Genomic DNA, 18288 nt, shown 5'->3' with positions numbered 1-18288 from the left:
TGGAGGGGAGGACAAGGAGTGGAGCCAGTGAAGGGGTGGCAGTGGTGTGGGGCATCCGGGGTGGTGAGGGAGGAGTTGGACGGCAATGATCAGAACAGAATTGCAGGCAAGACAAGAGTCAGAAGAGGCCAGATGCTCTCTCCAGGCACCAACCTAGGCTCTGGTTTCATTCATCAGGCCCCACCAACTTGAATAATCTAACTATCTTACATATTCTTTAAGCTGTTCTTCCCTATTCTGGGTGGAGCTCCTTCCCCTTGCTGCTAATATTAATTGTGCTGAGTATCTGGTCACAATTAAACGTTTAGTGAAGACTGAATAAAATAGGCATTAAACACCCCGTGTCAGTGACCGGGACTTGGGCAACCATGCCTAGGGGTCAGAACAGGGTCAGTAACCAGAACTAGGAGCCAACACTGGAGTCAGAGCAGTATGTCAGGAACCTGAGTCAAGGGTCAGAACTGGGTTAGCTGGAATGAGCAAATCAGGGGGCAAGGCTAGAACAGGGCAGTGCTATCCCAGCAGCACCTGATGCTTTGAGCAGCCTTTAAAGTGGTGCTGCTGCTGGGCTTAAAGACGCTCTGCTGACTCTCCCAGCCAATCAGGTGCTGTAGCCCATCAAGCAGTCTCACTGCTCCCAGCCGTTGTCCCATGAGCACGGGCCCCTCGCTCTCCAGGGACTGTGGGGCTCCACTGCTGGCCCCCGGCCCACCAGGGCTCTACTCCCCAGGGGCTCAGCTCCCAGCCGCTGGCCCCTGCTCCTCTTGGCTGCAGCCAGATCCACATCTTCCCTGGTCCCACAACACTCTGGCCCCAGCCATCAGTTTTTCCCCTTGAGTGTTCCAGCCCGGAGCACCCACTGGGTCACCGACTATGCCAACCAGGAGTGTTGCCGGATTGGGAAGCAGATTGGGAAGTTCAACTGTAGCATCAATTATTATTTCCATGATATTTATTATTAAAACCATACACTGAGCAGCACAATGACATCCATGCGCACGCAGGGTTAACCAAGGTGCGCTAAGGAAAATAGAAGAACCAAATACTGCTTAAAAGGATTAAATAAATAATAACTAAATAGAGTGAAGCTGCATTTACAGTGGCTTATAGGAAACCAGATACTGTCAGGCCATGGAACAGCAGGTCAGAGCCACATCAAGAGACATTGATTTTTTATGTAAAAGATGTTTACAGCAATGTGTTTAACACCTACACGCCTGGGGGACGGGTGCTGAGATGGCCAGCAAGAACTCATGGTTTCTCGCAACATGCAGTGTGCTCACGGCACTGGCTACTTTATTATCCCCTCTGCTATTCGTTTCTTGAAAGTTGCTTTTTGGAGGCTTTTCCGGGCTGTGGCTTTGCCTTGTTTTTTTTTTTTTCTTTATGTGTGAGAAATATCCTGCCGGAGCACGTGATTGCTCCCGGTTGCACAATCTGCTAAAAGAAGCTTTAAACAGCTGCTTGTTGTTGATTTTTTCCCTTCGCTTCGGGTTTTCCTGCGGTGTTGCTGGTTGGCTGCGGCTGCCTGCAAAGGGCAGAGAGAACAGACACCTATCAGCTGCATGGATGCTCTGCAGCTACAGCAGGAAGTGCAAGATGATAGCCATTTGCTCCATCTGCCTGGATATCTGAGCAGAGCCGGTTGATGGATAGCATGTGGGCACAACTTCTGCCGACCTGCCTCAGCCAGTCATGTGCGGAAAAGGGAGCGGGGACAGCCCTGACCTGTCCCCAGTGCAAGAGCCAGTTCAGAAAGGAGTTAGGCCAACACCCAGCTGAGCAACATTGTAGAAAAAGCTCAACACAACTGGGTCAAAACCAGGAAAAGGGCAAAGGACGAAGCTGTGTGAGAGACACGAGGAACATCTCAAACTCTTGCTGTGAGCAGGATGGAGAACCCATTGCTTGGTGTGTGAGAAATCCCGGGACCACAAGTCTCACACTTGTGTTCCCATTGAGAGGCTGCGCCAGGAGTACCAAGGTAGGAAATGCTGTTGACTTGCTTAATTAACCACCTCTAATGGATTGATGGGGATGGTTTATCCCCGCATCATCCAAGGAAAAACATTCACACCTGGCTGCCTAAGGTTAGGCACCTAAAATAAAAGGGGTCTGTTTTTCAGGGGGTGGAGCACTGGGTGTTGTGTGGCAATGGGAAAAGATCCAGACATTTTTGCCCCAACACTGCAAGTTTGAATGCCTGATAGAGAGAACAGGGCTGATGGCTCTTTGTCACCTGCAACCCATCTGCCAGGTGGAGTGGGCAGCAAGAAGGCTGGGTTCAAATACAACACAGAACCAGCTCGAGCCCCCCCACCCAGTGACTGGGCAAATCACAACCCCACCCTGCGCCCTCTGAGAGGCAAAACTTCCTTCTCTAAAGCACAGAGTCTGAGTGTTAGAAAACACAGTGCTGGCTTTCTTGGTTTCCCCAGGGATGCTCAAGCCCTGCTCTGCACAGGCCCTGCCCCCACTCCATCCCTTCCCCAGAGACCACACCCCCACCCCACCTCTTCCTGCCCTATTCTGCCCCCTCACCCGAGCGCACCCTGCCCTCGCTCTGCCTCTTCCCCTAGTGTCCCTGCACACTGCTCTATAGCTGACCCACGGTGGGCAGGGGGCACTGGGAGAAAGGGGGAGGAGCTGATCGCAGGGCCGCTAGTGGGTGCTGAGCACCCACTCTTTTTTGCCCTTGGTTGGGTTAGCCCTGGAGCACCCACAGAGTTGGTGCCTATCATAGAAAAGAAACTTTAAATGAGAGTTGGGAGGTCACCAGGCCTTGATTAAGGAAAATGTCACAAGCAGGATTCATGAACATAAAACCGTGAGCAAAACACCCACCCCAGAGTGTGATGGGCAGTGTCTTTCCGCCTCAGGTTTTTTAGTTCTACAACCAGAAGTTCCTTTAACAAGTCCCTCACCACACCCCACTCACAGTGGTGGTCCCAGGGTAGTGAAGACTCAGAGGTACATCTGGTGAAGGGAAGGAAGAAGGCACCTTACTTGCTCCTCTGCATCACCTGTCAGTCACCACCATGCCACATACCCAACTGATCCACTCCACCCGCTGCCCCACCAGCTGTTACCTTCTTCTCTACAATAAGCTCTATATGTTCAGTCTCTTGAGGTTCTACCCTGCTCTTAGTGATTGTCAGCTCTTAGGCTTTGTCTACACTACAAAGTTTTGCTGACAAAGTGATGCCACTTTAATTAAAGCCGCTGTTGCATGTGCACACTAGCTCCTTGTGCAGGCAGAGCACATTCACACTAGCAGCTCTTACATCCACACAGAGAGCAGCACGGATCGTAGCGATCCCACTGTGAAAACTGGCCGCCAGGGTGCTTTGCAGAGGTGAAAGTGGGCCGGTGCGGGCCGGAGCAGTGCTCTGGCAAGAGCCGGCCGCCAGTCCGGCCCGCACACAGCCGACATTTGCTCCCCTGTCAGCAGCCCTGCCGGCAGGTCCCAGCAGCACGGCCGCACTAGCAAGGTTAAAGCGCTGCCATGGCAGCACGGCTGGACCCTTCCAGCAGGCTGCCAACGGGGGGTGGGGGGGGGCAAAAGGGGCTGCTGCCCTGGGCCCCAGCTTTAGGGGGCTGTGTGGGGCCCAGGGTAGCCTGAGGGATTAGCAGGGGGCCTGGCGCCGGCCAGCAGCAGGGGTTGAGTGCACACCCGCACTCACTGAAGCCAGCGGGAAGCAGAGCGACCCGGCCCCAGCCGTGTTGCTTGGGCGTGGGGGAGAAATAGAAACCACCCTCCTCCCTGCACTCACCAGTGGTGGGAAGTGGAGCCCCCTTGGCCCTTCTGCCCCAAGGCCCCACCCCTTCCAGGAGGCCAGAGCCACCAACCCTGTTAAGGACGCCGGGCCTGGTGCAGGAAGCACTGGTAAGTCCCAGTGTCTACTTTCACTGACGGGGCTCAGAAACAGCCAGGAAGTACTGGCACTTTCTCTGCAACTGCCTTGTTCTCCGGGATCCCAGCTTTCACTTTGTGTTAAACTGACTCTCCAGCTGTTCTGATTGTGAAGAAAACCTCAAAACTGACCCACACGTAAGGGATGCAGAGAATCGGGCACAGCAGCTCGGAGAGGTGTGAACAGCTCCAGTCCCTGAGTGGGGGCTGGGCTCAGGTGCCTGGGGATGATCCTTTAAATATCAGCATTGTGAACAATTCCATTCACCTTGTGAGAGTGGAGAGGGAGAGTTACAGCCCAGCACCATGTACTGCCAGTGACACCTCCTTCCGGTGCCACAGGTGGGTGATGTTTGGGAGATGCCTCCTCTTATTTTCCCCCCAGTAAAGAAGGTCCAGGCCCAGAGAGCCCAGGGGTATATTCTAGCCCCATGAGGGAAGACCAGCCCCAGGAGCCCTTTGGAGCCAATCAGCAACTCCATCCCGTTTTGAACATCGCACCATCTCCCGTGAACAGACCAAGCTGTCTCCTTTTGGTGACTCACATGGACAGAGCTTATTTTATGGGTGCATCTTCAAAGAATCCAGCCACCTTTGTCCCTCTGTCCTCTCCTGCAGTCTGATCCCTGCTCACTTATGAAGCTATTTTGCTGGATGCAAAGGCTGCTTTTCCGCCTCCTGTCTCTCACTAGCCCCTGCTGGCTCCATCGCTCACTGCTTCCCTGCAGCAGCACCACAGGGGTGTCACCGAACAGCTCCCCAGGAGCTCTCAGCAGCAGCTGCAGCAGCAGCCTGGGCCCTTGGACAGAGAGGGGGAGAGAACTTGAGGGCCCAGAGAAAAGAGAAGGAGTGAAATGGGGAGATTCTGCAAGGAGCTCAGGAGGGGACTCTCGGGGGCTACCCTGGGTGCTGTACAGAGTCAGGCTGACAGGGCAGGAGCATGTTGCTGTGCTGGGTGAAGGAATCACACGCTGTCAAAGGGGAAGAGAGCCCTGGGGTATTACAGCTCTGGAGCAGTTATAATTATGGGTGGCACATTCCCCCAGACCGAGTGTTCCCTGTTCCTCACTGACCTCCCGCCACATCACAACTTCACCCTGTGCAGTTAATGGGACTGCGCTGGTGTCAGGCTCCCAGCTGCTGCCTGGGGGAGGCCACATGCGAGCCTGGCAGACAGATGAGAGCACCGTGTCCATCTTGTTCCTGGCCTGGGCCTGAGGCACAGTGCAGTGATGCATCGTCCTAAGCTCCTCGCTCTCACCGGCAGGAGGGATCCTTCAGAACCTTCCCAGCTATTTCCCTCTGGCCTGTGCTCAGTGATGGGAAACTTTAGCTAAAAACAAAGGCCTTGAGAAGTCCTGAGTGACTGCATGATGCAGAGCGTCCCCGCTCTGAGACTGGTGTCTCTGCTCCCACGCTGCCTTTGGGGCCCGCAGAGCTGAGTCTGCTGTCTCCTTCCAGGGTATTTTACTGCTTGTGTATGAAAGGACGATATCTATGGTACACGGGCACCAATGATGCTGCCAGGAATGAACTTGAGTGGATCACTGCAGACTATTTGGCTCTGGGAAGAATGATAAAGGAGTTTGAGGTGCAAGTGTTGTTCTCGTCCATCCTCCCTGTGCAAGGAAAAGGCCTGGGTAGAGACCGTCAAATAGTGAAAGTCAATGAATGGCTACGCAGGTGGCGTCGGAGACAAGGCTTTGGATTCTTTGACCATGGGATGGTGTTCCAAGAAGAAGGATTGTTAGGCAGAGACGGGCTCCACCTAACGAAGAGAGGGAAGAGCATCTTTGCAAGCAGGCTGGCAAACCTAGTGAGGAGGGCTTTAAACTAGGTTCATCGAGGGAAGGAGACCAAAGCCGTGAGGTAAGTGGGGAAGTGGGATACCAGGAGGAAGCACGAGGAGGAGAGCACAGGAGGGGAAGACTCCTGCCTCATACTGAGAAAGCAGGACGGTCAGCGAGTTCTCTTAAGTGCCTATACACAAATGCAAGAAGCCTGGGAAACAAGCAGGGAGAACTGGAAGTCCTGGCACAGTCAAGGAATTATGATATGATTGGAACAACAGAGACTTGGTGGGGTAACTCACATGACTGGAGTACGGTGATGGATGGATATAAACTGTTCAGGAAAGACAGGCAGGGCCAGAAAAGGTGGAGGAGTTGCATTGTATGTAAGAGAGCAGTATGACTGCTCAGAGCTCCAGTATGAAACTGCAGAAAAGCCTGAGCGTCTCTGGAGTAAGTTTAGAAGTGTGAGGTGGTGTTGTGGTGGGAGTCTGCTATAGACACCAGACCAGAGGGATGAGGAGGACAAGGGTTTCTTCTGGCAACTAACAGAAGTTACTAGATCTGAGGCCCTGGTTCTCATGGGGGACTTCAGTCACTCCAGTATCTGCTGGGAGAGCAATACCGTGGTGCATAGACAATCCAGGAAGTTTTTGGCAAATGTAGGGGACAATTTCCTGGAGCAAGTGCTGGAGGAACCAACTAGAGGCAGAGCTCTCCTTGACCTGCTGCTCACAAACAGGGAAGAATTAGTAGAGGAAGCAAAAGTGGATGGGAGCCTTGGAGGCAATGACCATGAGATGGTCAAGTTCAGAATCCTGACAAAAGGAAGAAAGGAGAGCAGCAGAATATGGACCCTGCACTTCAGAAAAGTAGACTTTGACTCCCTCAGGAAACTGATGGGCAGGATCCCCTGGGAGAATAACATGAGGGGAAAAGGAGTCCAGGAGAGCTGACAGTATTTTAAAGAATTCTTATTGAGGTTGCAGGAACAAACCATCCTGATGTGTAGAAACAGGAGCAGTTCCAGGCCCCAGCATGCCAAACGCATACGTGGGGAGGCATGCCCAGGGGGGCAGTGTGCCGGTCGCGCGTGGAAGGGCAGGCAGGCAGCCTTCGGCGGTGCGCTGCAGAGGGCTGCTTGTCCCGCGGGACCGGAGACCGGCAGAGCCTCCCGCAGCATGACGCCGTGCTTGGGGCGAAAATGTCTAGAGCCACCCTCGTGTAGAAAGAATAGTAAATATGGCAGGCAACCAGCTTGGCTACAGTAAATCCTTGCTGATCTTAAACACAAAAAAAGAGCTTACAAGAAGTGGAAGTTGGACAAATGACCAGGGAGGATATAAAAATATTACTCAGGCATGCAGGAGGGAAATCAGGAAGGCCAAATCACACTGCAGCTGCAGCTAGCAAGGGATGTTAAGAGTAACAAGAAGGTTTCTACAGGTATGTTAGAACAAGAAGAAGGTCAGGGAAGTGTAAGCCCCTTACTGAATGGGGGGCAACCTAGTGACAGAGATGTGGAAAAAGCTAATGTATCATGCTTTTTTTGCCCTGTCTTCATACGAGGTCAGCTCCCAGACTGCTGCACGGGCAGCACAGTATGGGAGGAGGTGACCACTCTGTGGAGAAAGAAGCGATTCAGGACTATTTAAAAGCTGGAGGAGCACAAGTCCATGGAGCCAGATACACTGCATCTGAGGTGTGATAAAGGTGTTGGCTGATGTGATTGCAGAGCCATTGGCCATTATCTTTGAAAACTCATAGCGATCAAGGAGTCCTGGATGGTGGAAAAGGCTAATGTAGTGCCATCTTTAAAAAGGGAAGAAGGAGATCCGGGAACTACAGACCAGTCAGCTCACTCTACCCTGGAAAAATCATGGAGCAGGTCCCAAAGGAATCAATTCTGAAGCACTTAGAAGAGAGGAAGTGATCAGGAAAGTCAGCATGGATTCACCAAGGCATTGCCCTTGAGGAGATAACTGGTCTGTGGATGAGGGAAAGCAGTGGATGTCTTATTCCTTGACTTTAGCAAAGCTTTGATACAGTCCTCCCACAGTATTCTTGCCGGCAAGTTAAAGAAGTATGGGCTGGATGAATGATGACTGTAAGGTGGATAGAAATGCTAGATATGGGCTCAAGGGATGATCAATGGCTCCATGTCTAGTTCACAGCTAGTATCAAGCGGAGTGCACCAAGGGTCGTCCTGGGGCTGGTTTTGTTCAGTATCTCTCATTAATGATCTAGAGGATGCGTGACTGCACCCTCCGCAAGTTTGCTGATAACCTAAACTGGAGGAGTGTAGATATGCTGCGAGGGTAGGGATAGGATGCAGAGGGCTAGACAAATTAGAGGATTGCGCCAAAGAAACTTGATGAGGTCAACAAGGACAAGTGCAGAGTCCTGCATTTAGGATGGAAGAATCCCATGCACTGCTACAGACTAGGGACCGAATGGCTAGGCAGCAGTTCTGCAGAAAAGGACCTAGGGGTTACAGTGGACAAGAAGCTGGATATGAGTCAACATTGCCTTGTTGCCAAGAAGGCTAACGACATTTTGGGCTGTATAAGTAGGAGCATTGCCAGAGATCGAGGGATGTGATCATTCCCTCTATTCGACATTGGTGAGGCCTCATCTGGAGTATGTGTCCAGTTTTGGGCCCCACACTACAAGAAGGATGTGGAAAGAGTCCAGCGGAGGGCAACAAAAATGATTAGAGGGCTGGAGCACATGACTTATGAGGAGAGGCTGAGGGAACTGGGATTTTAGTCTGCAGAAGAGAAGAATGAGGGGGATTTGAAGCTGCTTTCAGTTACCTGAAAGGGTTCCAAAGAGGATGGATCTAGCTGTTCTAGTGGTACCAGATGACAGAACAAGGAGTAATGTCTCAGGTTGCATGGGGGAGGTTTGGTGGATATTAGGAAAAACACTTCACGTAGGAGGTGGTGAAGCAGTGGAATGGGTTACCTAGGAAGGTGGTGGAATCTCCTTCCTTAGAGGTTTTTAAGGTCAGGCTTGACAAAGCCCTGTCTGGGATGATTTAGTTGGGGATTGGTCCTGCTTTGAGCAGGGGGTTGGACTAGATGCACTCCTGAGGTCCCTTCCAACCCTATGATTCTTTGATACTCTCCACCCATCAGACAGGCAGGCTAATGGCTGTTTATTGCATGCAATGTCCCTGCAGGAGAAACTCCAGGGAGCCCTGGACCCTCTGAGGAGGGAGCTGGAGGAAGCCCTGGTGCTGACGTATAAAGAGAAGGAGAAAACCACGGAGTGGCAGGTGAGTGTCCGAGTGACTCTCTCCCTGAGCCCTTCCCCCTGCAATGCTCCCAGGGATGAAGGAGCTGTGAAGCTCCAGGACAAGGGTATGAACCTGGTCTGGTTTTTTGCCCTGTGACACAGGCTTGGTGCCAGCAGGATCAGGCTGTGTCTCTGATGGGGGTCTCAGCACAGCAGCTCCTGTATGTGGCAGAGGAGGGGCAGTTCCTGGCCCTAGTGAGGTGGTGCAAACTCACCCCAGTGCTGTCTGATAGCGGTAAATTCTCAATAGTGGGTGCAATGTTTTCACTATCACATGGACTCTGTTTCCCTCCTGCAGGTGGGGGTGGTGTAGAGGCTGCTGCAGCCAGCGGGATTCAGGGGACTCCATGAAATACCTCCACAGTGTGTCTGCAGCCTGGAGGACACAGGGATTGTTCCTTCTCCATCCTCCCCCACCTCCTCCCCCACAGTCCCTGCAGTGCATCTGCCCAGTGCCTGGGCCAGACACTAGAGATGGGGGGAGGATTTACCCCATGGGTGAGGTTCAAAATCACTCAGCAGGCTGGGCTGGGGCTGGGCTGGGAGCTGAGCTCTTCTGAACACCAGACCCAGTTGGGAGTGCTGAGCTCTTTGCAAAGTCTGCCCCAAGGGTGCATCTAAATGGCACCAACAGGTAGCTGTGGGCTAGCAGCCCGAGTCATTGCCTGATGGGCTTGTACAGCCCCTGCTGCTGTGGCTTCACCGCTACCAGCACCCGAACAAGCTGGAATGTGTCTTCACCTGCTGCCCTCACTCCTCCATTGCAGCGTGGACACCGCCTGAGTCAGCAGAGCCAGGGGCAGGTCAGTGTAAAGCCAGGCAGAGCTTGGCCACTTCACAGCCTCTGCTGCCATCATGTGGCCACCTCATCCCAGTCACCTGCTACTGTTACTGTGATTTTACCTGTGCTTGTCTGTAGCCAGGTGATGAACCCATAGGACACAATGTCTGTGCCAGTTCACTTGCCTTTCACAGTGAAATCCCCACAGAGACCGTGGGGTGTGTGAGGAAGACACTGGCTGGTCACTGGACACACGGGCATGGTGTGCTCCGGCAGGCTGGGTGAGGCCAAAGCCAGCTCTGACAATACCCTGGATTCCCAACACCCATGTGTGTCCCACTCCCTTGTGTCCATCCCATGCCACCTGCAAGAACATACTGCGGCTTTACAAAGCACCCTAGACAGCCCTGCTACCAAACTGACCTTATTAATTCTGAACTAAAACAAACCCTTTGTGGTACGTTTCTCAGAGAAGTAAATATCCTTACAAACCTGATAGTGATTTAACATTCCCTGCTTCATGGACAGAGGCCCAGTCTGTGTAACTCAACATCTGGCTCATGTTTTCTCTGTGCCTTTCCTATTCTTCTATTTCAAGGGGAAAGTGAAGACTAGGAGAGAGATGATTGCAGGTGAATTTAACAAACTGCACACACTGCTGATCATCGACGGAAGGAGACCAAAGCCCTGAGGTAAGTGGGGAAGTGGGATACCAGGAGGAAGCCAGAGGAGGAGAGGCAAGAGGGGAGACTCCTGCTCTACTGAGAAAGCAGATCAGTCGCGAGTTCTTTAAGTGCCTATACACAAATGCAAGAACCTGGGAACAAGCAGGAGAACTGGAGTCCTGGCACAGTCAAGGAATTATGATTGATTGGAATAACAGAGACTTGGTGGGAACTCACATGACTGGAGTAGTGATGGATGGATATAAACTGTTCGAGGACAGGCAGGGCCAGAAAAGGTGGGGAGTTGCCTTGTATGTAAGAGAGCAGTATGACTGCTCAGAGCTCCAGTATGAAACTGCAGAAAAACCTGAGGTCTCTGGAGTAAGTTAGAAGTGTGAGGTGGTTTGTGTGGAGTCTGCTATAGACACCAGACCAGAGGATGAGGGACAAGGTTCTTCTGGCAACTAACAAAAGTTACTATAGGCCCTTGTCTCATGGGGACTTCAGTCCTCCAGTATTGCTGGGAGAGCAATACAGTGGTGCATAGACAATCCAGGAAGTTTTTGGCAAATGTAGGGACATTTCTGGAGCAAGTGCTGGAAACCAACTAGAGGCAGACGCTCTCCTTGACCTGCTGCTCACAAACAGGAGAATTAGTAGAGGAAGCAAAAGTGGATGGGAACCTGGGAGCAGTGCCATGAGATGGTCAAGTCAGGATCCTGACAAAGGAAGAAGGAGAGCAGCAGATAATGGCCCTGCACTTCAAAAAGTAGACTTTGTCTCCTCAGGAAACTGATGGCAGGAATCCCCTGGGAGAATAACATGAGGGGAAAAGATCCAGGAGAGCTGACAGTATTTAAAGAATCTTATTGAGGTGCAGGAACAAACCATTCTGATGTGTAGAACAGGAGCGGTCCAGGCCCCAGCACGCCAACGCATCGTGGGGGCATGCCCGGGGGCGCGTGTGCCGGCCGCCGGTGGAGCGGCAGGCAGGCAGCCTTGCGGGCCTGCAGAGGGTCGTGTTCCCGCGGACCGGAGACCGGCAGAGCTCCCGCAGCATGACGCCGTGCTTGGGGCATCGAAATGTCTAGAGCCCCCTGTGTAGAAAGAATAGTAAATATGGCAGGCAACCAGCTTGGCTTACAGTGAATCCTTGCTGATCTTAAACACAAAAAAGAGCTTACAAGAAGTGGAAGTTTGGACAAATGACCAGGGAGAGTATAAAATATACTCAGGCATGCAGGAGGAAATCGGAAGGCAAATCACACTTGCAAGTGCAGCTAGCAAGATGTTAAGAGTAACAGAGAGGTTTCTACAGGTATGTTAGCAACAAGAAGAAGGTCGGGAAAAGTGTAAGCCCCTTACTGAATGGGGAGGCAACCTATGACAGATGTGGAAAAAGCTAATGTATTCAATGCTTTTTTTGCCCTGTCTTCATGAACGAGGTCAGCTCCCAGACGCTGCACGGCAGCACAGTATGGGAGGAGGTGACCACCCTCTGTGGAGAAAGAAGCGATTCAGGACTATTTAAAAAGCTGTGGGAGCACAAGTCCATGGAGCCAGATACACTGCATCTGAGGGTGATAAAGGTGTTGGCTGATGTGATTGCAGAGCCATTGGCCATTATCTTTGAAAACTCTAGCGATCAAGGAGTCCTGGATGGCTGGAAAAAGGCTATGTTAGTGCCCATCTTTAAAAAAGGGAAGAAGAGACTGGGGAACTACCGGCCAGTCCCTCACCTCTATCCCTGGAAAAATCATGGACAGGTCCTCAAGGAATCAATTCTGAAGCACTTAGAGAGAGGAAAGTGATCAGGAACAGTCAGCATGGATTCACAAGGCATTGCCTTCTATGAGGAGATAACTGGCTCTGTGGATGAGGGAAAGCAGTGGATGTCTTATTCCTTGACTTTAGCAAAGCTTTTGATACAGTCTCCCACAGTTTCTTGCCGCAAGTTTAAGAAGTATGGGCTGGATGAATGGACTGTAAGGTGGATAGAAGCTGGCTAGATCATCGGCTCAAGGGTATGATCAATGGCTCCATGTCTAGTTCACAGCGTATCAAGCGGAGTGCACCAAGGGTCGTCCTGGGGCTGGTTTGTTCAGTATCTTCATTAATGATCTAGAGGATGGCTGGACTGCACCCTCGCAAGTTTGCGACACTAAACTGGAGGAATGGAGATATGCTGAGAGGGTAGGGATAGATGCAGAGGGCTAGACAAATTAGAGGATTGCGCCAAAAGAAACTTGATGAGGTTCAACAAGACAAGTGCAGAGTCCTGCATTTAGGATGGAAGATTCATGCACTGCTACAGACTAGGGACCGAATGGCTAGGCAGCAGTTCTGCAGAAAAAGGACCTAGGGGTTACAGTGGACAGAAGCTGGATATGAGTCAACATGTGCCCTGTTGCCAAGAAGGCTACGACATTTTGGGCTTATAAGTAGGAGCACTTGCCAGCAGTCGAGGGATGTGATCATTCCCCTCTATTCGACATTGGTGAGGCCTCTTTGGAGTACTGTGTCCATTTGGGCCCCACACTACAAGAGGATGTGGAAAGATCCAGCGGAGGGCAACAAAAATGATTAGAGGGCTGGAGCACATGACTTATGAGGAGAAGGCTGAGGGAACTGGGATTGTTTAATCTGCAGAAGAGAAGAATGAGGGGGATTTGATCTGCTTTCAGTTACCTGAAGGGGTTCCAAGAGGATGGATCTAGATGTTCTCAGTGGTACCAGATGACGAACAAGGAGTAATGTCTCAGTTGCACGGGGGAGGTAGGTTGATATTAGGAAAAAAATTCACTAGGAGGTGGTGAAGCAGTGGAATGGGTACCTAGGAAGGTGTGGAATCTCCTTCCTTAGAGGTTTTTAAGGTCAGGCTTGACAAAGCCCTGTCTGGTGATTTAGTTGGGGATTGGTCCTGCTTGAGCAGGGGTTGGACTAGATGACCTCCTGAGTCCCTTCCAACCCTATGATACTCTCTCACCCATCAGACAGGCAGACTAATGGCTTTATTGCACGCAATGTCCCTGCAGGAGAAACTCCAGGAGCCCTGGGCCCTCTGAGGAAGAGCTGGGGAAGCCCTGGTGCTGGTCTAAGAGAAGGAGAAAACCACGAGTGGCAGTGAGTGTCCGGTGCTCTCTCCCTGAGCCTTCCCCTGCAACGCTCCCAGGATGAAGAGCTGTGAAAGCTCAGGAAGGTATGAACCTGGTCTGGTTTTTTGCCCTGTGACACAGGCTTGGTGCCAGCAGGATCAGGCTGTGTCTCTGGTGGGGGTCTCAGCACAGCAGCTCCTGTAGTGGCAGAGGGGGGCAGTCCTGCCTAGTGAGGTGGTGCAAAACTCACCCCACATGCTCTCCGATGCTGAGGAGCGAGCTCTTTCTGAGACACCAAAGCCCCAGCTGTGATGGGCGAGCTACCTTCAGCGCGGGCCATGGGGTTGCTTGGTTTTGGCGGACCCGGAGCGTGGCTGGCAAGCATGCCTAGGGCTGACAGCCTTGTGAGCTCACGTACACCCGCGCGATGTTCACCGCTGCTCCTTCCGAGTGGACCCTGGTAGAGACCAGGCATCGGTAAGCAGAAGCTGCCCACACTCTGCGGACAGGGCACGGCTTCAGCTACGCTGCTACGTTATCTGGATTTGCGTGCTTGTCTGTGCAGGCGAAGACCATGGGACATGTCTGTGCAGTACGCTCAGGGCGTGAATCCTGAGGTGGACCTGGGTGGGGTGGGAAGAGTCTCCTCTGCTTGGTCCTCGGCGCATGAGCAATGCGTTCAGGAGCTGGGCGTGAGGCCAAGCAGCTCTGACATACCTGGTTCCCAACACCCATGTGTGCCCACTCCCTTGTGGTCCATCCATGCCACCTGGCAAGAACATACGCGGCTTTACAAGCACTCTAGACAACCTGCTACCAAACTGGCCTTATTAATTGAACTAAAAACCTTTGTGGTTGTCTCAAAGAAGTAAATATCCTTATAAAACTTGTATGGTTTACTTTCCTTGCTTATGGACAGAGGCCAGTCTGGTAATCAACATCTGGCTCATGTTTTCTCTGTGCCTTTCCTATTCTTCTTTCAAGGAGAAAGTGAAGACTAGAGAGATATGATTGCAGGTGAATTTAACCAATTGCACACACTGCTGAGAGAGAGGAGCAGCTGCTTCTGCAGAGCCTGGAGAGGAGAGAGGAGACTCTGCAGAGACTACAGGAAAATGTTAACCAAACTCTCCCAGCAAGCTCCTCTCTGCAGCAGCTGATCACAGAGTCGAGGTAGAAGGTGTCACATGTCAGAACCAGTTGTGGAGCTCTAAAGGTTGAGACGGCTCAATTATCTTCATCTCTCTGAACCAGTTGTGGAGCTGCTAAAGGTGAGACGGCATCAAAATTCTCCACCCATCCAGAATTAGAACTCAGATCCCTGGGTCTGAATTCCAACAATTAGAGTAAATGTGTTCTGCGGTTTACTGACAAACAGAACATCCGGTTAAGGGCTCCATCAGTTCCAAAATATCCCAGTTCATGTTAGAGGGTAATTCTCCTCATGGAGCCCCAGTGAGGCCATGGGAGATTAAATGGATAATACAAAATGATGCTGAACCCATCCCTGCTCTGACTCCAGAACATTGGACCCAAGACAGGCGATAAACACAGATCCTGATGGGTTGGGTCCCTAGAAGGGAGAATCCTTTAGCTAAATTCCTGTCTCACCTACATAAATGAAACAAGTGTTAATGCACAATAGTGTATGAGATTTTACCACAAAACTGTGAAGCCTGGGAGGGTTGATCTATTTTTTAGATGAAAGTTTGATGCTCAGAGTGAAACTCACACAGTTTTATGCACATTGTGTTAATACAGAACATTGATTCTCTTCTTCCTTTCAGGATGTGAAAAGCACATTGAGCAGGTGTGTTTCCTATTGGCATTACTTGGATATTCTTGGTGGTGGTTATGGGATGCTGTGTGTACAGAGCAGCTGAGTGATGATGGGACGTTTTCTTCATAGGAGTGAGAATGTGAAACTCCAGGAAGCAGAAGCTGTTTCTACTGACCTGAAGAACGTGTATAAAATTTCCCTTGACATGAGGGAAGCGCTGAAGAGATTGGGAGGTGAGTGGATTCTACTGGGACATTCAGCTGTGTTGTGCCTGGGGCTCTGGACAGAGCCTGGGACCCCAGGACACACATGCACCCAGTTGACAGGCTTGGAGCTGTGATAGCTGGAGGCTGATGAGCTGAGTGCTAGGCAGTTTGCCTACTACTTACAGCCACCTGCTGGTACTTGCCCAGGTGTCTGACCAGGCCCCGTCACTCTGACATCCTGACCCCTCCATGGCTGAGTTACTGGGTGTCCCTGAGCCAGGTGCTGTGACGTCTGGACTGGGCCCATTGTACTGGGAGCTGCACAGATGGGTAATGGATGATGTGTCTGTGCCTCTCTCCTGGGACATGTGAGGGCTGCGTTGTGTGGGCACCGCTCAGCACTGCCCCAACCCCTATTAGCCAAGGCTGGCCCAGCTTTCTGAGCTGCAGGAGGGGCCAGTCTAGCTGCTGTGGTCTGACCTGGGCTGTTTGTTACTGGGTAACAAGTTGAATCCTCCGGGCCCCTCATCTGCTCTGAGCACAGCCCAGTGTGAGGTTGGGTCAGAGGTTTGCTGCTCAGCGAATGAGATTCACTGACAAGAGTGTGACCCTGTCACAACAGCTGAGCGTGAGCTGCCCCCGTCAAAACCCCTCCCACAGCCCCAGCGTGGAGTCTGGGGGCAAAGGCAGAAACCTGACAGCGAGGAGGGACAGAGAAGAAGCTAAGGCAGAGGAGATGGGGATTGGGAAGGTTCAGTGAGCTCGGTCTGTGATTGTTGAACTGGATCATTCCTCCTACCACCCACCCCCGCTGCTCTCTTCCCACCCACCCCCAACAGGGGCAGTGGAAGGGGCCAAGCTGGGTGTGTCTGTCTCAGCTGATGGAGGCTGCACAGTTGGTGCCAGCTGCAGGGCCAGGGTCTCAGGGCTCCGGGGAGCAGGAACTCCAGGCTGTGGGGGAAGCACCTTCCTCTCTGTGACGAGCTGGAGCCAGCACATCCCTGCTCCTCTCCCCGTTCACTGCTCCCAGCCCAGCACAGTCTGTGCCCACTGGGCCCTGAACACGGCTGGGCTCTGGGCTATTCCACACCCCTGGCCCCTGAGCCTGTTGGGATCCTGAGCCAGTCAGCTCAGTGCCTCGTTCTACGGGATCACCAGCCCCTGGGGAGCCTCCTGTCAGCCCCCCAGAAGCCCCTTCCTGGGCAGGGTCCCAGGCCCTGAGTCACTCGCTGGCTGCTCCAGGCTGGCCAGGCCCAGGGTCTCCAGCAGGGCTGTTGGTGCTGGCACCGCGCTCATGCCAGAGTCCCACGCCTGACCCAGCCGGCCTGGTTGTCCCAGTGCTGACCCCTCCCCTGCGGTGGGACGCTGCTGTTCTCAATGGCTTGAGTCCCCTCTCTCTTTGCCGCTGCCTCTGCTGCTGCGCTCTCGCAGGCTCAGCCCGTGCCAGGGCCAATGCGCGCCTACTGGGGCTGCTCCTTCCCTGACACCTGGGTTCTCTGTGTCTGGGGCAAATGGGGGTGAGTGGGCCAGGGACCTCAAGACATAACGCCCTGAGTCCGCACCCAGAAGGGCAGAGACCAGCCAGGGCAGGGCAGCAAAGTGCCACCATGCTGGGATTAAACCCTTTCCTTCCCCACACCCCAGCAGCCTTGGCCTGTAAAGTGCCCAGTCTACTGCCTGCGTTCTGACCCAGGGACCCGGTCCGGCAGCCCAGGGGAGTCTCTGGGTAATATTGTGGTGCAGAGTAACCAGGCCGATCTCTGAGCCCCAGGTCCCCGTGTTGCAATGGGGAAGCCATGCACTGTCATGCAGCATTGGGCTGTGGCGGAGTTTTGAAACTCCAGCCTCAGCCATTTCAGGGTATCTGGCAAGCATCTTGCCTCAGTTTATCCTCTTCAGCACTCTTAAATTAACCTCACAGTCTAAAGATCTGAGAGAAAAGTCCCCTCCTGGGTCCTCGAGTGCAAGTAAACCCCAAATAAATCTTTTCCTCACTCTGCTCCAGCCTCCAGCCTCTCACTCCGCTCCTCACTGTCTCAAGTCAGGAGCCCTCAGTCCTTCCCAGAGCTGGGCTTGGATTAGTGTCCATGGTGGAATTAGATGACTCCAGCCCTCCCTCCTGGAGCTGGGTCATTTCAGACCGTGCCTCTATTCTCTGTATCCACTTTCTCCAGCCAGGGGCAGCTCTCCAGGGTTCTGTCCTGCCCCAGCTGCTGCTGTCATTGTCATCTCTGGCAGCTCCTCCTCCTTAGGGAAGCTCCTCTGCCTAGGACAGTGGTCCCCAAACTTTTTTGATCAAGCCCTCCCTTACCTGGTTTGCACCCCCACCCTGGGAGCTGCTGTCAAGAGCTGGGCCAGGAATGGGGCTCCAGTTGGGGCCAGAAGCTGGGGTCCATGGCTGGGAGTGGACCCGCAGTTGGGGCCGAGAACTGGGGGTTTGACGGGGGGCGGAACCATGTTTGGGTCTGGGGCTGCAGCTGGGTTCTCAGCCTGGAGCAGGGCTGGGAGTGGGTGGCTGAATTCGGGGCTGGAGATGCAGCTGGGGCTGAGGGTGGGGCCGGAGTGGAGCTGGGGACAGAACAGGGCTGGGTAACAATCCCATCCCGCCACCATGGGGGCTGGTCCAGGCCCTGTCAGGTCCCCCAAACGTTCCTCCACACCCTCTAGGGGGGCACGACCCACAGTTTGGGGAGCACTGCTCTAGGAGCCCCTTCCAGGCCCCTTGCTCTGCTGAGCTCTCCTGGGATCTCCTCTCCTC

The 18288-nt window shown here is 52.9% G+C and overlaps 3 protein-coding genes across 6 annotated transcripts in view; 2 read left to right on the top strand and 1 right to left on the bottom strand.

Moving 5' to 3' along the window:
* LOC116825933 (zinc finger protein RFP-like) overlaps positions 1-18288 on the bottom strand; it is a 469299-nt gene that overhangs the window by 152134 nt on the left and 298877 nt on the right. The window lies entirely within an intron of this gene.
* The window catches only part of LOC116830653 (E3 ubiquitin-protein ligase TRIM11-like), a 394044-nt gene that overhangs the window by 285769 nt on the left and 89987 nt on the right, over positions 1-18288 (top strand). Inside the window, exon 2 of the mRNA XM_075071689.1 lies at positions 8888-8983. The gene's annotated coding sequence lies outside the window, so the exon portion shown is untranslated. The remainder of the gene's footprint in view (positions 1-8887; positions 8984-18288) is intronic.
* LOC116825579 (butyrophilin subfamily 1 member A1-like) overlaps positions 1-18288 on the top strand; it is a 177348-nt gene that overhangs the window by 69073 nt on the left and 89987 nt on the right. The gene's annotated exons all lie outside the window — the stretch shown is intronic.

This window comes from Chelonoidis abingdonii, chromosome 12, assembly GCF_003597395.2.
Source record: "Chelonoidis abingdonii isolate Lonesome George chromosome 12, CheloAbing_2.0, whole genome shotgun sequence".
NCBI classification, from domain to species: domain Eukaryota; kingdom Metazoa; phylum Chordata; order Testudines; family Testudinidae; genus Chelonoidis; species Chelonoidis abingdonii.
Note: the sequence above shows the minus strand (reverse complement) of the source record. Positions and strands in the feature narration are given on the sequence as shown.